This window comes from Arachis stenosperma, chromosome 7 (genome assembly GCF_014773155.1).
Source record: "Arachis stenosperma cultivar V10309 chromosome 7, arast.V10309.gnm1.PFL2, whole genome shotgun sequence".
NCBI classification, from domain to species: Eukaryota; Viridiplantae; Streptophyta; class Magnoliopsida; order Fabales; family Fabaceae; genus Arachis; species Arachis stenosperma.
Genome location: NC_080383.1, coordinates 51,453,378 through 51,468,745, shown reverse-complemented (window position 1 = coordinate 51,468,745; position 15,368 = coordinate 51,453,378).

Sequence of the window (15,368 nt, the reverse complement as noted above, 5' to 3'; positions counted from 1 at the left end):
TGTTTACAAAGAAAACGAAGACATGTTATCAAATTAGATATGCTTATTTATGTCCATGTTATTTATTTTTTATTAATATTTATGTTTTATATAAATTTGATGGATGAATTAATGGAAATAGTATTACTTAAAATTATTATCCTTTTATCATTTTGTCTAATTTTGTATGAATTATTCTTGAGTTATTGACAAATAATTAATAATTTATTTACCCTTATTTGGTTTTATTTATATTTTATTTTGCAAAAAATATCCATGTTCTCTTTTCTGTTTATGTTAATGGTGTAAATATTTTAGGATGTCTCTCTCATCTGTGTTTTGTTATGCTTAGTTTTGTCTTATGTGTTAGTGGGAGAATTAAATATAGGTTTAATTACTCTGTTGGTCCCTATAGTTTCATGAAATTTTTAATTAGATCATTATTCTTGTTTTCCTTTTAATTGAGTCCTTGCACTAATTTATTTTTTTAATTGGGTCCTTACACTTTTTTTTCTTTTTGTTTGGGTCACTGCACCATTTTTTTAGTTGGGTCCCTATACAATTAAGCCAATTATTGCCAAGAGGGACCTAATTGAAAAAAATTTGGTGCATGGACCCAATTAAAAAGAAAAAAATATAGGGATCTAATTGAAAATTTTACGAAACTATAGGGAGCAATAGAATAATTAAACCTTAAATATAACAAAACATGCTGATGGTTTAACAAATAATGGTATACTATCAAGTATTATGAGTTAATGTATTTGTTATTTAGAAAATCATTTATATCATTTGTTAATGTTAATAATAGTAACATTAGAAAAAATAAAATTATTTCATATTGAAGTTCATATTGTAAGGGAAAATGTTTGTCTTTTATACTCTTTTTAATTTCGATCTCAATATTTTTTCATATTTGTAGATATTAATAAGATTTGAGTAATCTTTTTTATTACATGAATTAAATATTAGATTTATATCATTATAATTTATATTGGTTTGGTTGCTTTAAGATATTTTTTTTCCTTTTTTTATTTTTATCTAGTATTATGAGTAAATGTTAGTGTTTTTCGTATTTGAGTATTATATTGGTTATTATAATATAGTAACAATTTTCTTATTTATGAAAAAGAAATGATGAGATGAATTAGAGATACATGATCCTTTTATAAATGTTTAAAAGTGAAGTACAAGGTATTTTTTTTAGTTGTAATGATTTATGAGTGATAGTAATTTTGTTTCTTTATGTAAATAACTCATTTGATAGTTTCTTATCATTATTATACAAATAAATCTAAATAAGATAATTGGATGTTGTTGTTTCATTTTATTTACTTTTTGGTTATAATTTTTTTCTCTAGTATATATATAATTATCATAATTCTGAAAACCGAAACGGACCGACTAGTTCGACCGGGTTAATAAAAAATTGGTCATCTGGCCAGTTCAGTTGAAAATTGCTTAGCAAAAATCCGGTCTAAAAATCAGCTGAACCAACAGTTAACCGATGAACCGCTAGAACCACTCGATTTTTTAAGGGTTATTGGTTTGGTGGTAAACTGCTCAAAAATAGCTGCCCTAATAGCCACCTTCTCCATCCCTAAACTCCTTTCCTCCGCTAAAGCGTGTCGTTGCTACCTTCCTCTTCTGCTCCAATCTTTGTTCTCTCTCTGTTTTCCAATTGTAGCTTCCTCCTCTGCTCCATCCGGTGACATTTCTCTCCTTTCTAGTTAATGCCATCCTCCACTACTCTTCTACTGCCCTCTTGAAGTCGATTTCTTCCTCTGTCATGTAGCCTCCAGTGTCGCCTCTAGCTGTGCTGCCCCCAGCCACGATTTATCCCTCCACCAAGCTTAGCCTTGGTCGCCTCCAGTCTTTACTTCTCCCTCAAGCCTTGGTCACCTTTGTTAGGTACATGACTCTCTCTTTATTTTTTTGATTTTGAGTTTTGAAAACACATTTTGCTGATGATTGCTCAACTATTGTGTTGTGAAACTGTGGAAGGTTGTTCTTACTTCTTTATTTTTCTTTAATTTTATTTAATTGTTCTTTTTTTGTTGTGATCTTGGTTTCTTACTATGCTGTGGAATTGCTTCTTCTTGTTCAAATTGGAGACTACATCGATTTTTCAATCTGTTCAAATTGTTGAGTTAATAATACTATTTTTGTTAATTTTTACATTTTCTGAGTTGCTGATTTTCTGAAATAATGGCTGAATTAGATGACTTCATTGAATATTTTCTACTTCCCTAAGGTGTGCATGCTGCTAATTGAAGTGTTATATATTTTTGCCGAATATTTTCATGTACTATTAGAACTTAGAATATTTGTAGAGGTGCAGGAGTTATGTATTATATTTTCTTTCTAGTTGTCTCATGGCCAATGTAGAAGCTTTGGCTAGTTTTACCAATTGAGATCAAATTCTTGTAATCAACTCGTATTCTTAGTTGACCATCATAAATTTTTCTCCCGTTTTTTTGTATGTGGATGTAGGATTGTAGTTCATTTTATGTTGAACAATGTTATCATTACTTTTTATGAAGAAATATGGTGGTTACAAATAATGATATGTTATTTCGATATGTTACAAAAGCTTCTACACTATGTTTGTCTTCTTTAGATTTTATTACCCGATAATTTTTTTGTGTTTGTATTTGATGCTGAGATAAATGTAACTGATTCTAATGAAGTATATTTTGCTTAATTTTGTTCATCTTTTGTTATAGCTGCATGCACAAACAATAAGTCAATAATTACTAAAAAAATAAATAAGTTAAGATTAACTCGGACAATTAACAACAATCAACTAATTAACTCAGAAAATAATTAACTAAGATAATAATAAACTTAGAAAATTAACAATAATAAATAATAAGTCAATAATTAATTTAGAAAATAAAAAAGTTAAGATTAACTCAGACAATTTACAATAATCAACTAATTAACTCAAAAAATAATTTACTCAAATAATAATAAATTTAGAAAATTAAAAACAATAAACAGTAAGTCAATAATTAGCTCAGAAAATAAACAAGTTAAGCTTAACTCAGACAGTTAACAATAATCAACTAATTAACTCAGAAAATAATTAACTCAAATAATAATAAACTTAGAAATTTAACAACAATAAACAATAAGTCAATAATTAACTTAGAAAACAAACAAGTTAAGATTAACTCAGATAGTTAACAATAATAACTCAGACAATTAATAACAATCAACTAATTAACTCAGAAAATAATTAACTCAAATAATAATAAACTTAGAAAATTAACAATAATAAATAAATTAAAAAAATCCTAAATCAAAACAAAAATAAAAACACCTAAATCTAAACTAATACATGAACTAAATCTGAAAAATAGTTAAATCTCTGATACAAACATCCTAACTACAAATTTTCTAATACATAACAAATTAAAATTAGATAAATTAGGTTTAAGGTTAGCGAGTGGCTATAGTGACCCAACCTCTAGCACGTCATGATCATGCTAAAAGTAAAGCGTCAGTGACCTACTTTTTTTTATTATCGATATAATGTTTAGCCTTTTCGATGTTAACTTGTTACCCGTTATAAGAGAAGCCAATATTTTTTTTTATCAAAGTACAAAATATGTATCCAAATAATATACTCACATAACTATTAATAATACATTATAGATATTAAATAAATTCATATACAATACCTGCCCCTCTATAAAAGAACAAAAACCTCAAATAACAAAGGCGAGGAAAAAATGAATTCTACAAAAACAACTTGAATCGTAAACAAACCCTTATTGTAACGCCTTGATTTTTTATAACTAAATGACATTTTAATGTTTCAGTACTTAGTTTTTATTTTGATGAGTTATTTTCGAACCTTGCAAATAAAATAATTGATAAAATAATTTTATTATTATGTTATTGATTTATTTTATGTGCTATAACCCTAACAGAGTTTGATATTTGTAAAATCTGATTATTTAATAAATAATTAACTCATAAATTAAAATTTATTCTAGAAAATAGGAAATGTGATTTTTATGGTTTAATATGATAGAAAAAATTAAAACAAGAATTTTCACACTAATTTTAAAGAATTTGGCCCAAAATTGGACCGAACAGGCCAAATCGATTGAACCGGACCCAAACCGAGCCCATGGCCCCACCCACTCACTTAATAAAGTGAGTTCAGATCTTCTCTCTCCCTTCTTGCATGCTGAACACGCTGCAAGGGCAGCCAAGAAGGAAGAACACCTTCCAAAATTTCCAAACCCTCGTTTAATCTTCAAAACCTTGTAACTTTTGATCTGGAGCTCTGATTGTCGCACCGTTTGCAGCCACGCGACCATAGCGTCAAGCTTTATAAAGCCCACAACTTTGTTTTTGAAGTAAGCCACGATTTCATTTCAGTTTTCTCAGCCCTTAATTTCGAAAATTTTGGATAAAAAGTGTTGAAATTATGAGTTTTTGATGTTATAGGATCCAATTAGCTTGAAGGGAAGGCTTAGTTTTGCCTCCTTGATCTTCAAGTAAGGTAAGATTCTCAATCCTAGTGGAATTTATTGGTTCATGGTATTTGGGTATTAAGGGGTTATGTTTGAATGTGATATTGTGGTTTAGGTAGTGTATATATGTATGTTGGAGCTTGATGGAAGTCTTGAAAAGCTTGAAAAGGGGCTTTTTATGCTGAAAAATCTGGTTGAAGGGTGTTGAAGCTTTGAGAGCTTGTGAAATAGTGATATTGGAGGTGTTCCGGGTTTGAGCGGGGAATCGGCCAAGGTATGGTTTCGCTTTCTTGTATCTAAAATGCAATGTAATGTGAAAACTTAGGCTAGTGACCCTAGGATAGGAATTGAATTTGTGATGATGGTTGATTGGTTGAAATGGATAATATTGATTATGTGATTATTAGTTTTTGGAGGGTATAATTGACGTTCTTGATTGATAATGCATGTGAGTTTTATATGATGATGATACTTGGTATATATAAAGGTTGAATTGAAGTTGAAATTTGTGCTTGATTTGGATAATTGGTCTTGTAAGTTGATCATTGTGGAGTTAGAAATCTTGGTGGTGGGGTTTGATGAAAATAGAAGGTTGGTATTTGATGATGTATATTGTGGATTGTGAACTTGGATTATTGAGTTAAAATTGATGAAATAGAGAATTGATGTATTGTGGAATAAATAAGGAAGTTGGAATATGGTTGAGGTTAAATTGGTAAGGTTTTGAGTGAATTAAAGAGGTTTGAAAAGTGTATATTTGAGAGTTGAGGCTTGGTTATTTTTGTGAAAATCATGATTTTGGCCCAACTTTGGGAGAGCATAACTTAATCTCCAGATCTATGATTTGTATCAAACTTGTTTTGAAATAAAATTGAATCCGAGATGTTTATGTCGTTTAAAGAACAGATGAAAAATGATTTGAAACAAAAAATTTATGCTCGTCGGAGGTTTTGGGGTTTGAAAATGTAATCCTGCAGTTTTTTTTAACTTAGTAAAATTTTTGGTAAAACGTACTCCCACGTGTATCCGTGGCTGACGCGCACGTGTCACTCACAATTTTTACTCGCCCACGCATGCGCCTGGCTAACGCGTATGTGTCGCTGTATTGATGCAGGTGCGCAGTAGAAAAACCAGAAAGTTGCAATGGTACCGTGCCGGTTTTGTGCCCGGAGCACAAAACGCACCCACGCGTACGCGTGACTGACGCGCACGCATCAGTTTTCTTTTTCTGCTTCCCACGCGTGTGCATGGAAGACACGCACTATAAGACCCAGAACTTTTGATAAGGTTTATTATAAACTAATTCCAAATTCAATTATTCATTTGTAGCTTTAATTTCAGAAATTTCTTTATTAAAAATAATTAACGCAAGTTTTGATTAACTGAGTTTGAAATAAATTAAGATTCTTATCTAATTTTATAATTATTGATTTATTTTCTATATTTAAATTATAACGTAAATAGTTATGAAATCATAAAAATTTTATATGATTTTGGGTTGAATGATTAATATTTTATAATTTAATACTTATATTTTGAACAATAAAAAAAATTAATTATATCATCTCTAATTCTTGGATTTGAGCATTTAATTGAAAATAATTTGTAAAATTGATGAACAAATAGTATTTTAAACATAATTGTGGTTGGATTAAAAAATTATTTATAATTATTATATTATCCCTATTTTTATTCGAAATTACCAAATTACCCTAAAACCTAATTTTACCCAAACCCTAATTTTCAACACACACACACGGACCCTCACCCCAAGCCGCACACCCCACTTCCCCACATATTTCCCTTCTTTCCCCCAACGAACACAAACGCACACACATAGGAAAAAAGGGAAGAGACAAAAGGGAAGGGAGAGCCGAACGGAGAAGGATGGGAGAGGGAGGGGCTGTGATGAGCGGATAATTTGTACGCTTTTTGACATTATTTTTAGTATGTTTTTAGTAGATTTAGTTAGTTTTTAGTATACTTTTTATTAGTTTTTAGTTAAAATTCACTTTTCTGGACTTTACTATGTGTTTGTGTGTTTTTCTGTGATTTCAGGTATTTTCTGGCTGAAATTGAGGGACCTGAGCAAAAATCTGATTCAGAGACTGAAAAGGACTACAGATGCTGTTGGATTCTGACCTCCCTGCACTCAAAGTGGATTTTATGGAGCTACAGAAGCCCAATTGGCGCGCTCTCAACGGCGTTGGAAAGTAGACATTCTGGGCTTTCCAGCAATATATGATAGTCCATACTTTGCCCAAGATTTGATGGCCCAAACCGGCGTTCAAAGTCACCTTCAAAATTCCCAGCGTTAAACGCCGGAACTGGCACCAAAGTGGGAGTTAAACGCCCAAACTGGCACAAAAGCTGGCGTTTAACTCCAAGAAGAGTCTCTACACGAAAATGCTTCAATGCTCAGCCTAAGCACACACCAAGTGGGCCCAGAAGTGGATTTTTATGTCTTTTACTCATCTCTGTAAACCCTAGGCTACTAGTTCTCTATAAGTAGGACCTTTTGCTATTGTATTTTTCATCTTTTGATCACTTTAGATCTCTAGATCATCTTTGGACGTCTAGTTCTTAGATTATTGGGAGGCTGGCCTCACGGCCATGCCTAGACCTTGTTCTTATGTATTTTCAACGGTGGAGTTTCTACACACCATAGATTAAGGTGTGGAGCTCTGCTGTACCTCGAGTATTAATGCAATTACTATTGTTCTTCTATTCAATTCAGCTTGTTCTTATTCCAAGATATTCATTCGCACTCAAGAACTTGATGAGTGTGATGATTATGTGACGCTCATCATCATTCTCACTTATGAACAAGTGACTGACAACCACTTTTGTTCTACAAGCAAACAAGGCTCTAATGTTTATCTCTTGGGTTCTTTAATCGGAATCTTCGTGGTATAAGCTAGAATTGATGGCGGCATTCAAGAGAATCCGGAAGGTCTAAACCTTGTCTGTGGTATTCTGAGTAGGATTCAATGATTGAATGACTGTGACGAGCTTCAAACTCGCGATTGTAGGGTGTTAGTGACAGACGCAAAAGAATCACTGGATTCTATTCCGACATGATCGAGAACCGACAGCTGGATAGCTGTGCCGTGACAGGGTGCGTTGAACATTTCCACTGAGAGGATGGGAGGTAGCCACTGACAACGGTGAAACCCTTGCATACAGCTTGCCATGGAAAGGAGTAAGAAGAATTGGATGAAGACAATAGGAAAGCAGAGAGACGGAAGGGACAAAGCATCTTCATACGCTTATCTGAAGTTCTCACCAATGAATTGCATAAGTATCTCTATCTTTATCTTTATGTTTTATTCATATATCACCCATATCCATTTGAGTCTGCCTGACTAAGATTTACAAGGTGACCATAGCTTGCTTCATACCAACAATCTCCGTGGGATCGACCCTTACTCGCGTAAGGTTTATTACTTGGACGACCCAGTGCACTTGCTGGTTAGTTGTGCGAAGTTGTGTTTATGCCATGGTATTGAGCACCAAGTCTTTGGGGCCATTAATAGGGATTATTTGAGTTGTGAAAAGTACTGATCACAATTTCGTGCACCAAGTTTTTGGCGCCGTTGCCGGGGATTGTTTCGAGTATGGACAACTGACGGTTCATCTTGTTGCTTAGATTAGGTATTTTTCAGAGTTCTTAAGAATGAATTCTAGTGTTTCAAGGTGATGTTCTTATCATCACCAAAGCTGATTGATTCTCATCAATTTAGCTCTTGAATGCAATGTCCTGCTGAAGCTTGGCTATCCATGTCTGATTCCTTTAGACTAAAGCTTTAGACTAACATTGCATGATTCCTGGAATTCTCATTAAGAATTTTGATACCTTTATTTTCTTTTCCACTTAATTTTCAAAAAATCCAAAAAAAAAATTACAAAATCATAAAAAAACCAAAAATATTTTATGTTTCTTGTTTGAGTCCAGTGTCTCATTTTAAGTTTGGTGTCTTGCATGCATTGTTTATATTATCTTGGTTCTATTTTTCAAGTCAATAGTACAGGAAACTGAAGATTCAGTACATGCAGCAGAGGAATTATACAGAAAAAGCTGGGCGTTCAAAATGCCCAGTGAAGAAGGCAGACTGGCGTTTAAACGCCAGCCAGGGTGCCTGGCTGGGCGTTTAACGCCCAAAAGGGTAGTGCTTTGGGCGTTAAACGCCAGAATGGATACCATTCTGGGCGTTTAACGCCAGGATGGCACAAGAGGGAAGATTCTGTTTTTAATGCAAATTTTTTTCAAGTTTTCAAAGTTTTTCAAAATCAAATCTTTTTCAAATCATATCTTTTCAATCAAATCTTTTTCAAAATCAATTTCTTTCCTTTATCAAAAATACTTGCTAACAATTAATGATTTGATCCAACATTTCAAGTATGTTGCCTTTTCTGTTGAGAAAGGTTTAATGTTTGAATCATATCTTTTCTTGTTAGGCAAGTTATTAATTTTTAAAATCAAATCTTATTAATTGTTTTGCAAATCATATCTTTTTAATCATATCTTTTTCAAAATGTTTTTAAAATCTTTTTAACTTAATTTTCGAAAAACTCTTCCTCTCTTCTCACATCCTTCTATTTATGGAGTAACACTCCTCCTCAATGCACAATTCGAACTCTATCTCACTAAGTTTGAATTCTTCTACCTCTTTCTTCTATTTTTCTGTTTCTCTGACACCTCAAGGAATCTCTATACTGTGACATAGAGGATTCCACATTTTCTTGTTCTCTTCTCTTTTATATGAGCAGGAGCAAAGACAAAAGCATTCTTGTTGAAGCTGATCCTGAACCTGAAAGGACCTTGAAGCGAAAGCTAAGAGAAGCTAAGGCACAACTCTCTGTAGAGAACCTAACAGAAATCTTCAAAGAAGAAGAACCCATGGCAGCCGAAAACAACAACAATGCCAACAATGCAAGGAAGGTGCTGGGTGACTTTACTGCACCTACTCCCGACTTCTATGGGAGAAGCATCTCTATCCCTGCCATTGGAGCAAACAACTTTGAGCTTAAGCATCAATTAGTTTCTCTAATGCAACAGAATTGCAAGTTCCATAGACTTCCATTGGAAGATCCTCATCAGTTTTTAGCTGAGTTCTTGCAAATCTGTGACACTGTCAAGACTAATGGGGTTGACCTTGAGGTCTACAGACTTATGCTATTCCCTTTTGCTGTAAGAGACAGAGCTAGAATATGGTTAGACATACAACCTAAAGACAGCCTGAACTCTTGGAAAAAGCTAGTCAATGCCTTCTTGGCAAAGTTCTTTCCACCTCAAAAATTGAGTAAGCTTAGAGTGAAAGTCCAAACCTTCAGACAGAAGGAAGGAGAATCCCTCTATGAAGCTTGGGAAAGATACAAACAATTGATCAGAAAATGTTCCTCTGACATGCTTTCTGAATGGAGCATCATAGGTATTTTCTATGATGGTCTGTCTGAACTGTCCAAGATGTCTTTGGATAGCTCTGCTGGAGGATCTCTTCATCTGAAGAAGACGCTTACAGAAGCTCAAGAACTAATTGAAATGGTTGCAAATAACCAATTCATGTACACTTCTGAAAGGAATCCTGTGAACAATGGGACTAATCAGAAGAAAGGAGTTATTGAGATTGATATTCTGAATGCCATACTGGCTCAGAACAAGATATTGACTCAGCAAGTCAATTTGATTTCTCAAAGTCTGTCTGGAATGTAAAATGCACCAAACAGTACTAAGGATGCTTCATCTGAAGAAGAAGCTTATGATCCTGAGGACCCTTCAATAGAAGAGGTGAATTACATGGGAGAACCCTATGGAAACACCTATAATTCTTCATGGAGAAATCATCCAAATCTCTCATGGAAGGATCAACAGAGACCTCAACAAGGTTTCAACAACAATAATGGTGGAAGAAACAGGTTTAGCAATAGCAAGCCTTTTCCATCATCTTCTCAACAACTGACAGAGAATTCTAAGCAGAACCACTCTGACTTAGCAACCATGGTCTCTGATCTAATCAAAACCACTCAAAGTTTCATGACTGAAACAAGGTCCTCCATTAGGAATTTGGAGGCATAAGTGGGTCAGCTGAGTAAGAAAATTACTGAACTCCCTCCTAGTACTCTTCCAAGCAATACAGAAGAAAATCTAAAAGGAGAGTGCAAGGCCATCAACATGGCCGAATTTGGAGAGGAAGAAGAGGCAGTGAACGCCACTGAGGAAGACCTCAATAGACGTCCACTGACCTCCAATGAGTTCCCTAATAAGGAACTGTGGGAATTTGAGGCTCAAAATGAGACCATAGAGATTCCATTGGATTTACTTCTGCCATTCATGAGCTCTGATGAGTATTCCTCCTCTGAAGAGGATGAGTATGTCACTGAAGAGCAAGTTGCCAAGTACCTTGGAGCAATCATGAAGCTAAATGACAAGTTATTTGGTAATGAGACTTGGGAAGATGAACCTTCTTTGCTCATCAAAGAACTGGATGACTTGTCTAGGCAGAGATTACCTCAAAAGAGACAAGATCCTGGGAAGTTTTCAATACCTTGCACCATAGGCACCATGACCTTCAAGAAGGCTCTGTGTGACTTAGGGTCAAGTGTAAACCTCATGCCTCTCTCTGTAATGGAGAAGCTAGGGATCTTTGAGGTACAAGCTGCAAGAATCTCACTAGAGATGGCAGACAATTCAAAGAAACAAGCTTATGGGCTAGTAGAGGAAGTTCTGGTGAAGATTGAAGACCATTACATCCCTGCTGATTTCATAGTCCTAGAGACTAGGAAGTGCATGGATGAATCCATCATCCTTGGTAGACCCTTCCTAGCCACAGTAAAGGCTGTGATTGATGTTGACAGAGGAGAATTGACCATTCAAGTAAATGAAGAATCCTTTGTGTTTAAGGCTCAAGGATATCCCTCTGTCACCATGGAGAGGAAGCATGAAGGGCTTCTCTCAAAACAGAGTCAAACAGAGCCCCCACAGTCAAACTCTAAGTTTGGTGTTGGGAGGCCACAACCAAACTCTAAGTTTGGTGTTGAACCCCCACATTCAAACTCTAAGTTTGGTGTTGGGAGGTTCCAACATTGCTCTGAGTATCTGTGAGGCTCCATGAGGGCCCTCTGTCAAGCTACTGACATTAAAGAAGCGCTTGTTGGGAGGCAACCCAATGTTATATTTTATCTATTTTCCTTTGTTATTTTATGTTTTCTGTAGGTTGATGATCATGAGAAGTCACAAAATCAATTGAAAAAGCAAAAACAGAAAGAAAAACAGCACACCCTGGAGGAGAACTTGTTGGCGTTTAAACGCCAGTGAGGCTAGCAGATGGGCGTTTAACGCCCAGTCTGGCACCATTCTGGGCGTTTAACGCCAGAAAGGGGCACCAGACAGGCGTTAAACGCCAGAAAAGGGCAAGCATTCGGCGTTAAACGCCAGAAATGGGCACCAGCCCGGCGTTTAACGCCAGAATTGGCACATAGTGCATTTTTGCACGCCACTTGGTGCAGGGTTGAATTTTCCTTGACACCTCAGGATCTGTGGACCCCACAGGATCCCCACCTACCCCACCACCCTCTCTCTTCTTCACCCATTCACTAATCACCTCAAACACCTCTTCCCCAAGAAAACCCTTCACCTATCAAATCCCATCTTTCTCTTCACCACACACCCTAAACACTACTTTGGTGCACGAAATTGCAATCACACTTTTGCAATCCCGCACAACTAACCAGCAAGTGCACTGGGTCGTCCAAGTAATACCTTACGTGAGTAAGGATCGATCCCACGGAGATTGTCGGCTTGAAGCAAGCTATGGTTATCTTGTAAATCTTAGTCAGGATATCAAAGATTATCTGGGTTGATTGTGAAAAGTAAAAGATCATGAAATAAGTACTTGTTTTGCAGTAATGGGGAACATGTTGAGGTTTTGGAGATGCTCCATCTTCTGAATCTCTGCTTTCCTACTGTCTTCTTCATCAAACACGCAAGGCTCCTTCCATGGCAAGCTGTATGTAGGGTTTCACTGTTGTCAATGGCTACCTCCCATCCTCTCAGTGGAAATGTTCAACGCACCCTGTCACGGCACGGCTATCCATCTGTCGATTCTCAATCAGGCCGGAATAGAATCCAATGATTCTTTTGTGTCTGTCACTAATGCCCCGCCCTCAGGAGTTTGAAGCTCGTCACAGTCATTTAATCATTGAATCCTACTCAGAATACCACAGACAAGGTTTAGACCTTCCGGATTCTCTTGAATGCCGCCATCAATTCTAGCTTATACCACGAAGATTCTGATTAAAGAATCCAAGAGATATCTACTCAATCTAAAGTAGAACGGAGGTGGTTGTCAGGCACGCGTTCATAGTTGAGAATATGATGAGTGTCACGGGTCATCACATTCATCCGGGTTAAGAACAAGTGATATCTTAGAACGGAAGCAAGCATGATTGAATAAGAAACAGTAGTAATTGCATTAATCCATCAAGACACGGCAGAGCTCCTCACCCCCAACCATGGGGTTTAGAGACTCATGCTGTAAGAAGTACACAAAGAAACGTGTAAAGTGTCATGAGGTACAGAAACAATGTCAAAAGATCCTATTAATAGTGAACTAGTAACCTAGGGTATACAGAAATGAGTAAATGACGTAAAAATCCACTTCTGGGTCCACTTAGTGTGTGCTTGGGCTGAGCATTAAAGCTTTCATGTGTAGAGACCTTTTCTGGAGTTAAACGCCAGCTTTCATGCCAGTTTGGGCGTTTAACTCCAATTTTTATACCAGTTCCAGCGTTAAACGCTGGAAATTCTGAGGCTGATTTGCAACGCCGGTTTGGGCCATCAAATCTCGGGCAAAGTATGGACTATTATACATTGCTGGAAAGCCCAGGATGTCTACTTTCCAACGCCGTTAAGAGCGCGCCAATTGGGCTTCTGTAGCTCCAAAAAATCCACTTCGAGTGCAGAGGTCAGAATCCAACAACATCTGCAGTCCTTTTCAGCCTCTAAATCAGATTTTTGCTCAGATCCCTCAATTTCAGCCAGAAAATACCTGAAATCACAGAAAAATACACAAACTCATAGTAAAGTCCAGGAAAGTGAATTTTAACTAAAAACTAATAAAAATATACTAAAAACTAACTAAATCATACTAAAAACATACTAAAAACAATGCCAAAAAGCGTATAAATTATCCGCTCATCACAACACCAAACTTAAATTGTTGCTTGTCCCCAAGCAACTGAAAATCAAAACAGAATAAAAAGAAGAGAATATACTATAGACTCCAAAATAGCAAAGAAACATAGTTCCAATTAGATGAGCGGGACCAGTAGCTTTTTGCTTCCGAACAGTTTTGGCATCTCACTTTATCCTTTGAAGTTCAGAATGATTGGCATCTTTAGGAACTCAGAACTCAGATAGTGTTATCGATTCTCCTAGTTAAATATAATGATTCTTGAACATAGCTAGTGTATGAGTCTTGGCTGTGGCCCAAAGCACTCTGTCTTCCAATATTAACACCGGATACATACATGCCACAGACACTTACTTGGGTGAACCTTTTTAGATTATGACCCAGCTTTGCTAGAGTCCCCAATTAGAGGTGTCCAGGGTTCTTAAGCACACTCTTTTTGTCTTGGATCACAACTTTATTTCTTTCTTTCTCCCCCCTTTTTTTTCTTTTTTTTTTTGAATCACTGCTTTTTCTTGCTTCAAGAATCAATTTGATGATTTTTCAGATCCTTAATAACAGTTCCCTTTTCCCTCATTCTTTCAAGAGCCAACAATTTTAACATTCTCAAAACAACAAATTCAAAAGACATATGCACTGTTCAAGCATTCATTCAGAAAACAAAAAGTATTGTCACCACATCAAACTAATTCAACTAGTTTCAAGGCTAAATTCGAAATCCTGTACTTCTTGTTCTTTTGTGATTAAAGCATTTTTCATTTAAGAGAGGTGATGGATTCATAGGATATTCATAGCTTTAAGGCATAAACTTTAAATTTTATTAATTATGAATTAAGAACAAGACTCAAAAATAGATATAAGATGAGACTAAAAATAGAAAACAAAAATTTAAATAGGCTCCTAATGATAGAGGTTTTTCACAGAGTTAGGACTCAACAACCTTGATTTTGAGAAGTGGATGCTCCCTCAAATTGAGGGGAGAACTTTTGGCGTTTCAGTTCTTGAAGTTCACGCCCCTGCTTCTCTTGTTCCTTCAGCAATTTGCAGAGCATGCAGTTCTGATTCTGCTGTTCTTCCTTAAGTTGCTCCATAGTCTCTTGTAACTTGGTGATAGATGCTTCTAGGCTGGTCCAGTAGTCAATTTCAGGAAATTCAGGAAGGAACTCCTGCGCCCTCCTTTTGATAGAGTTGTCTTGTATTTGTCCTTCCATTGACTTCTTGGTGATTGGATGTTCAATGGGTATGAATTCATCTACTCCCATCTTTACCCCAGCCTCTTTACAGAGCAAGGAGATCAAGCTTGGGTAAGCCAATTTGGCTTCAGTGGAGTTCTTATTTGCAATTGTGTAGATCTCACAAGCAATCACATGATGCACCTCCACTTCTTTTCCAAGCATAATGCAATGAATCATCACTGCTCTCTTGATAGTGACCTCAGAACGGTTGCTAGTGGGCAGTATGGAACACCCAATAAAGTCTAGCCAACCTCTTGCAATTGGTTTGAGGTCTCCCCTCTTGAGTTGGTTTGGGACACCCTTTGAATTGGTTATCCACTTAGTTCCAGGGAGGCATATGTCCTCTAGAACTTGATCCAACCCTTTATCTGCTCTCACCATTCTCCTATTAAAGGATTCAGGATCATCTTGCAGTTGAGGCAATTTGAAGATTTCTCTTATTTTGTCCAGATGGAAGTACATAAATTTCCCTTTGA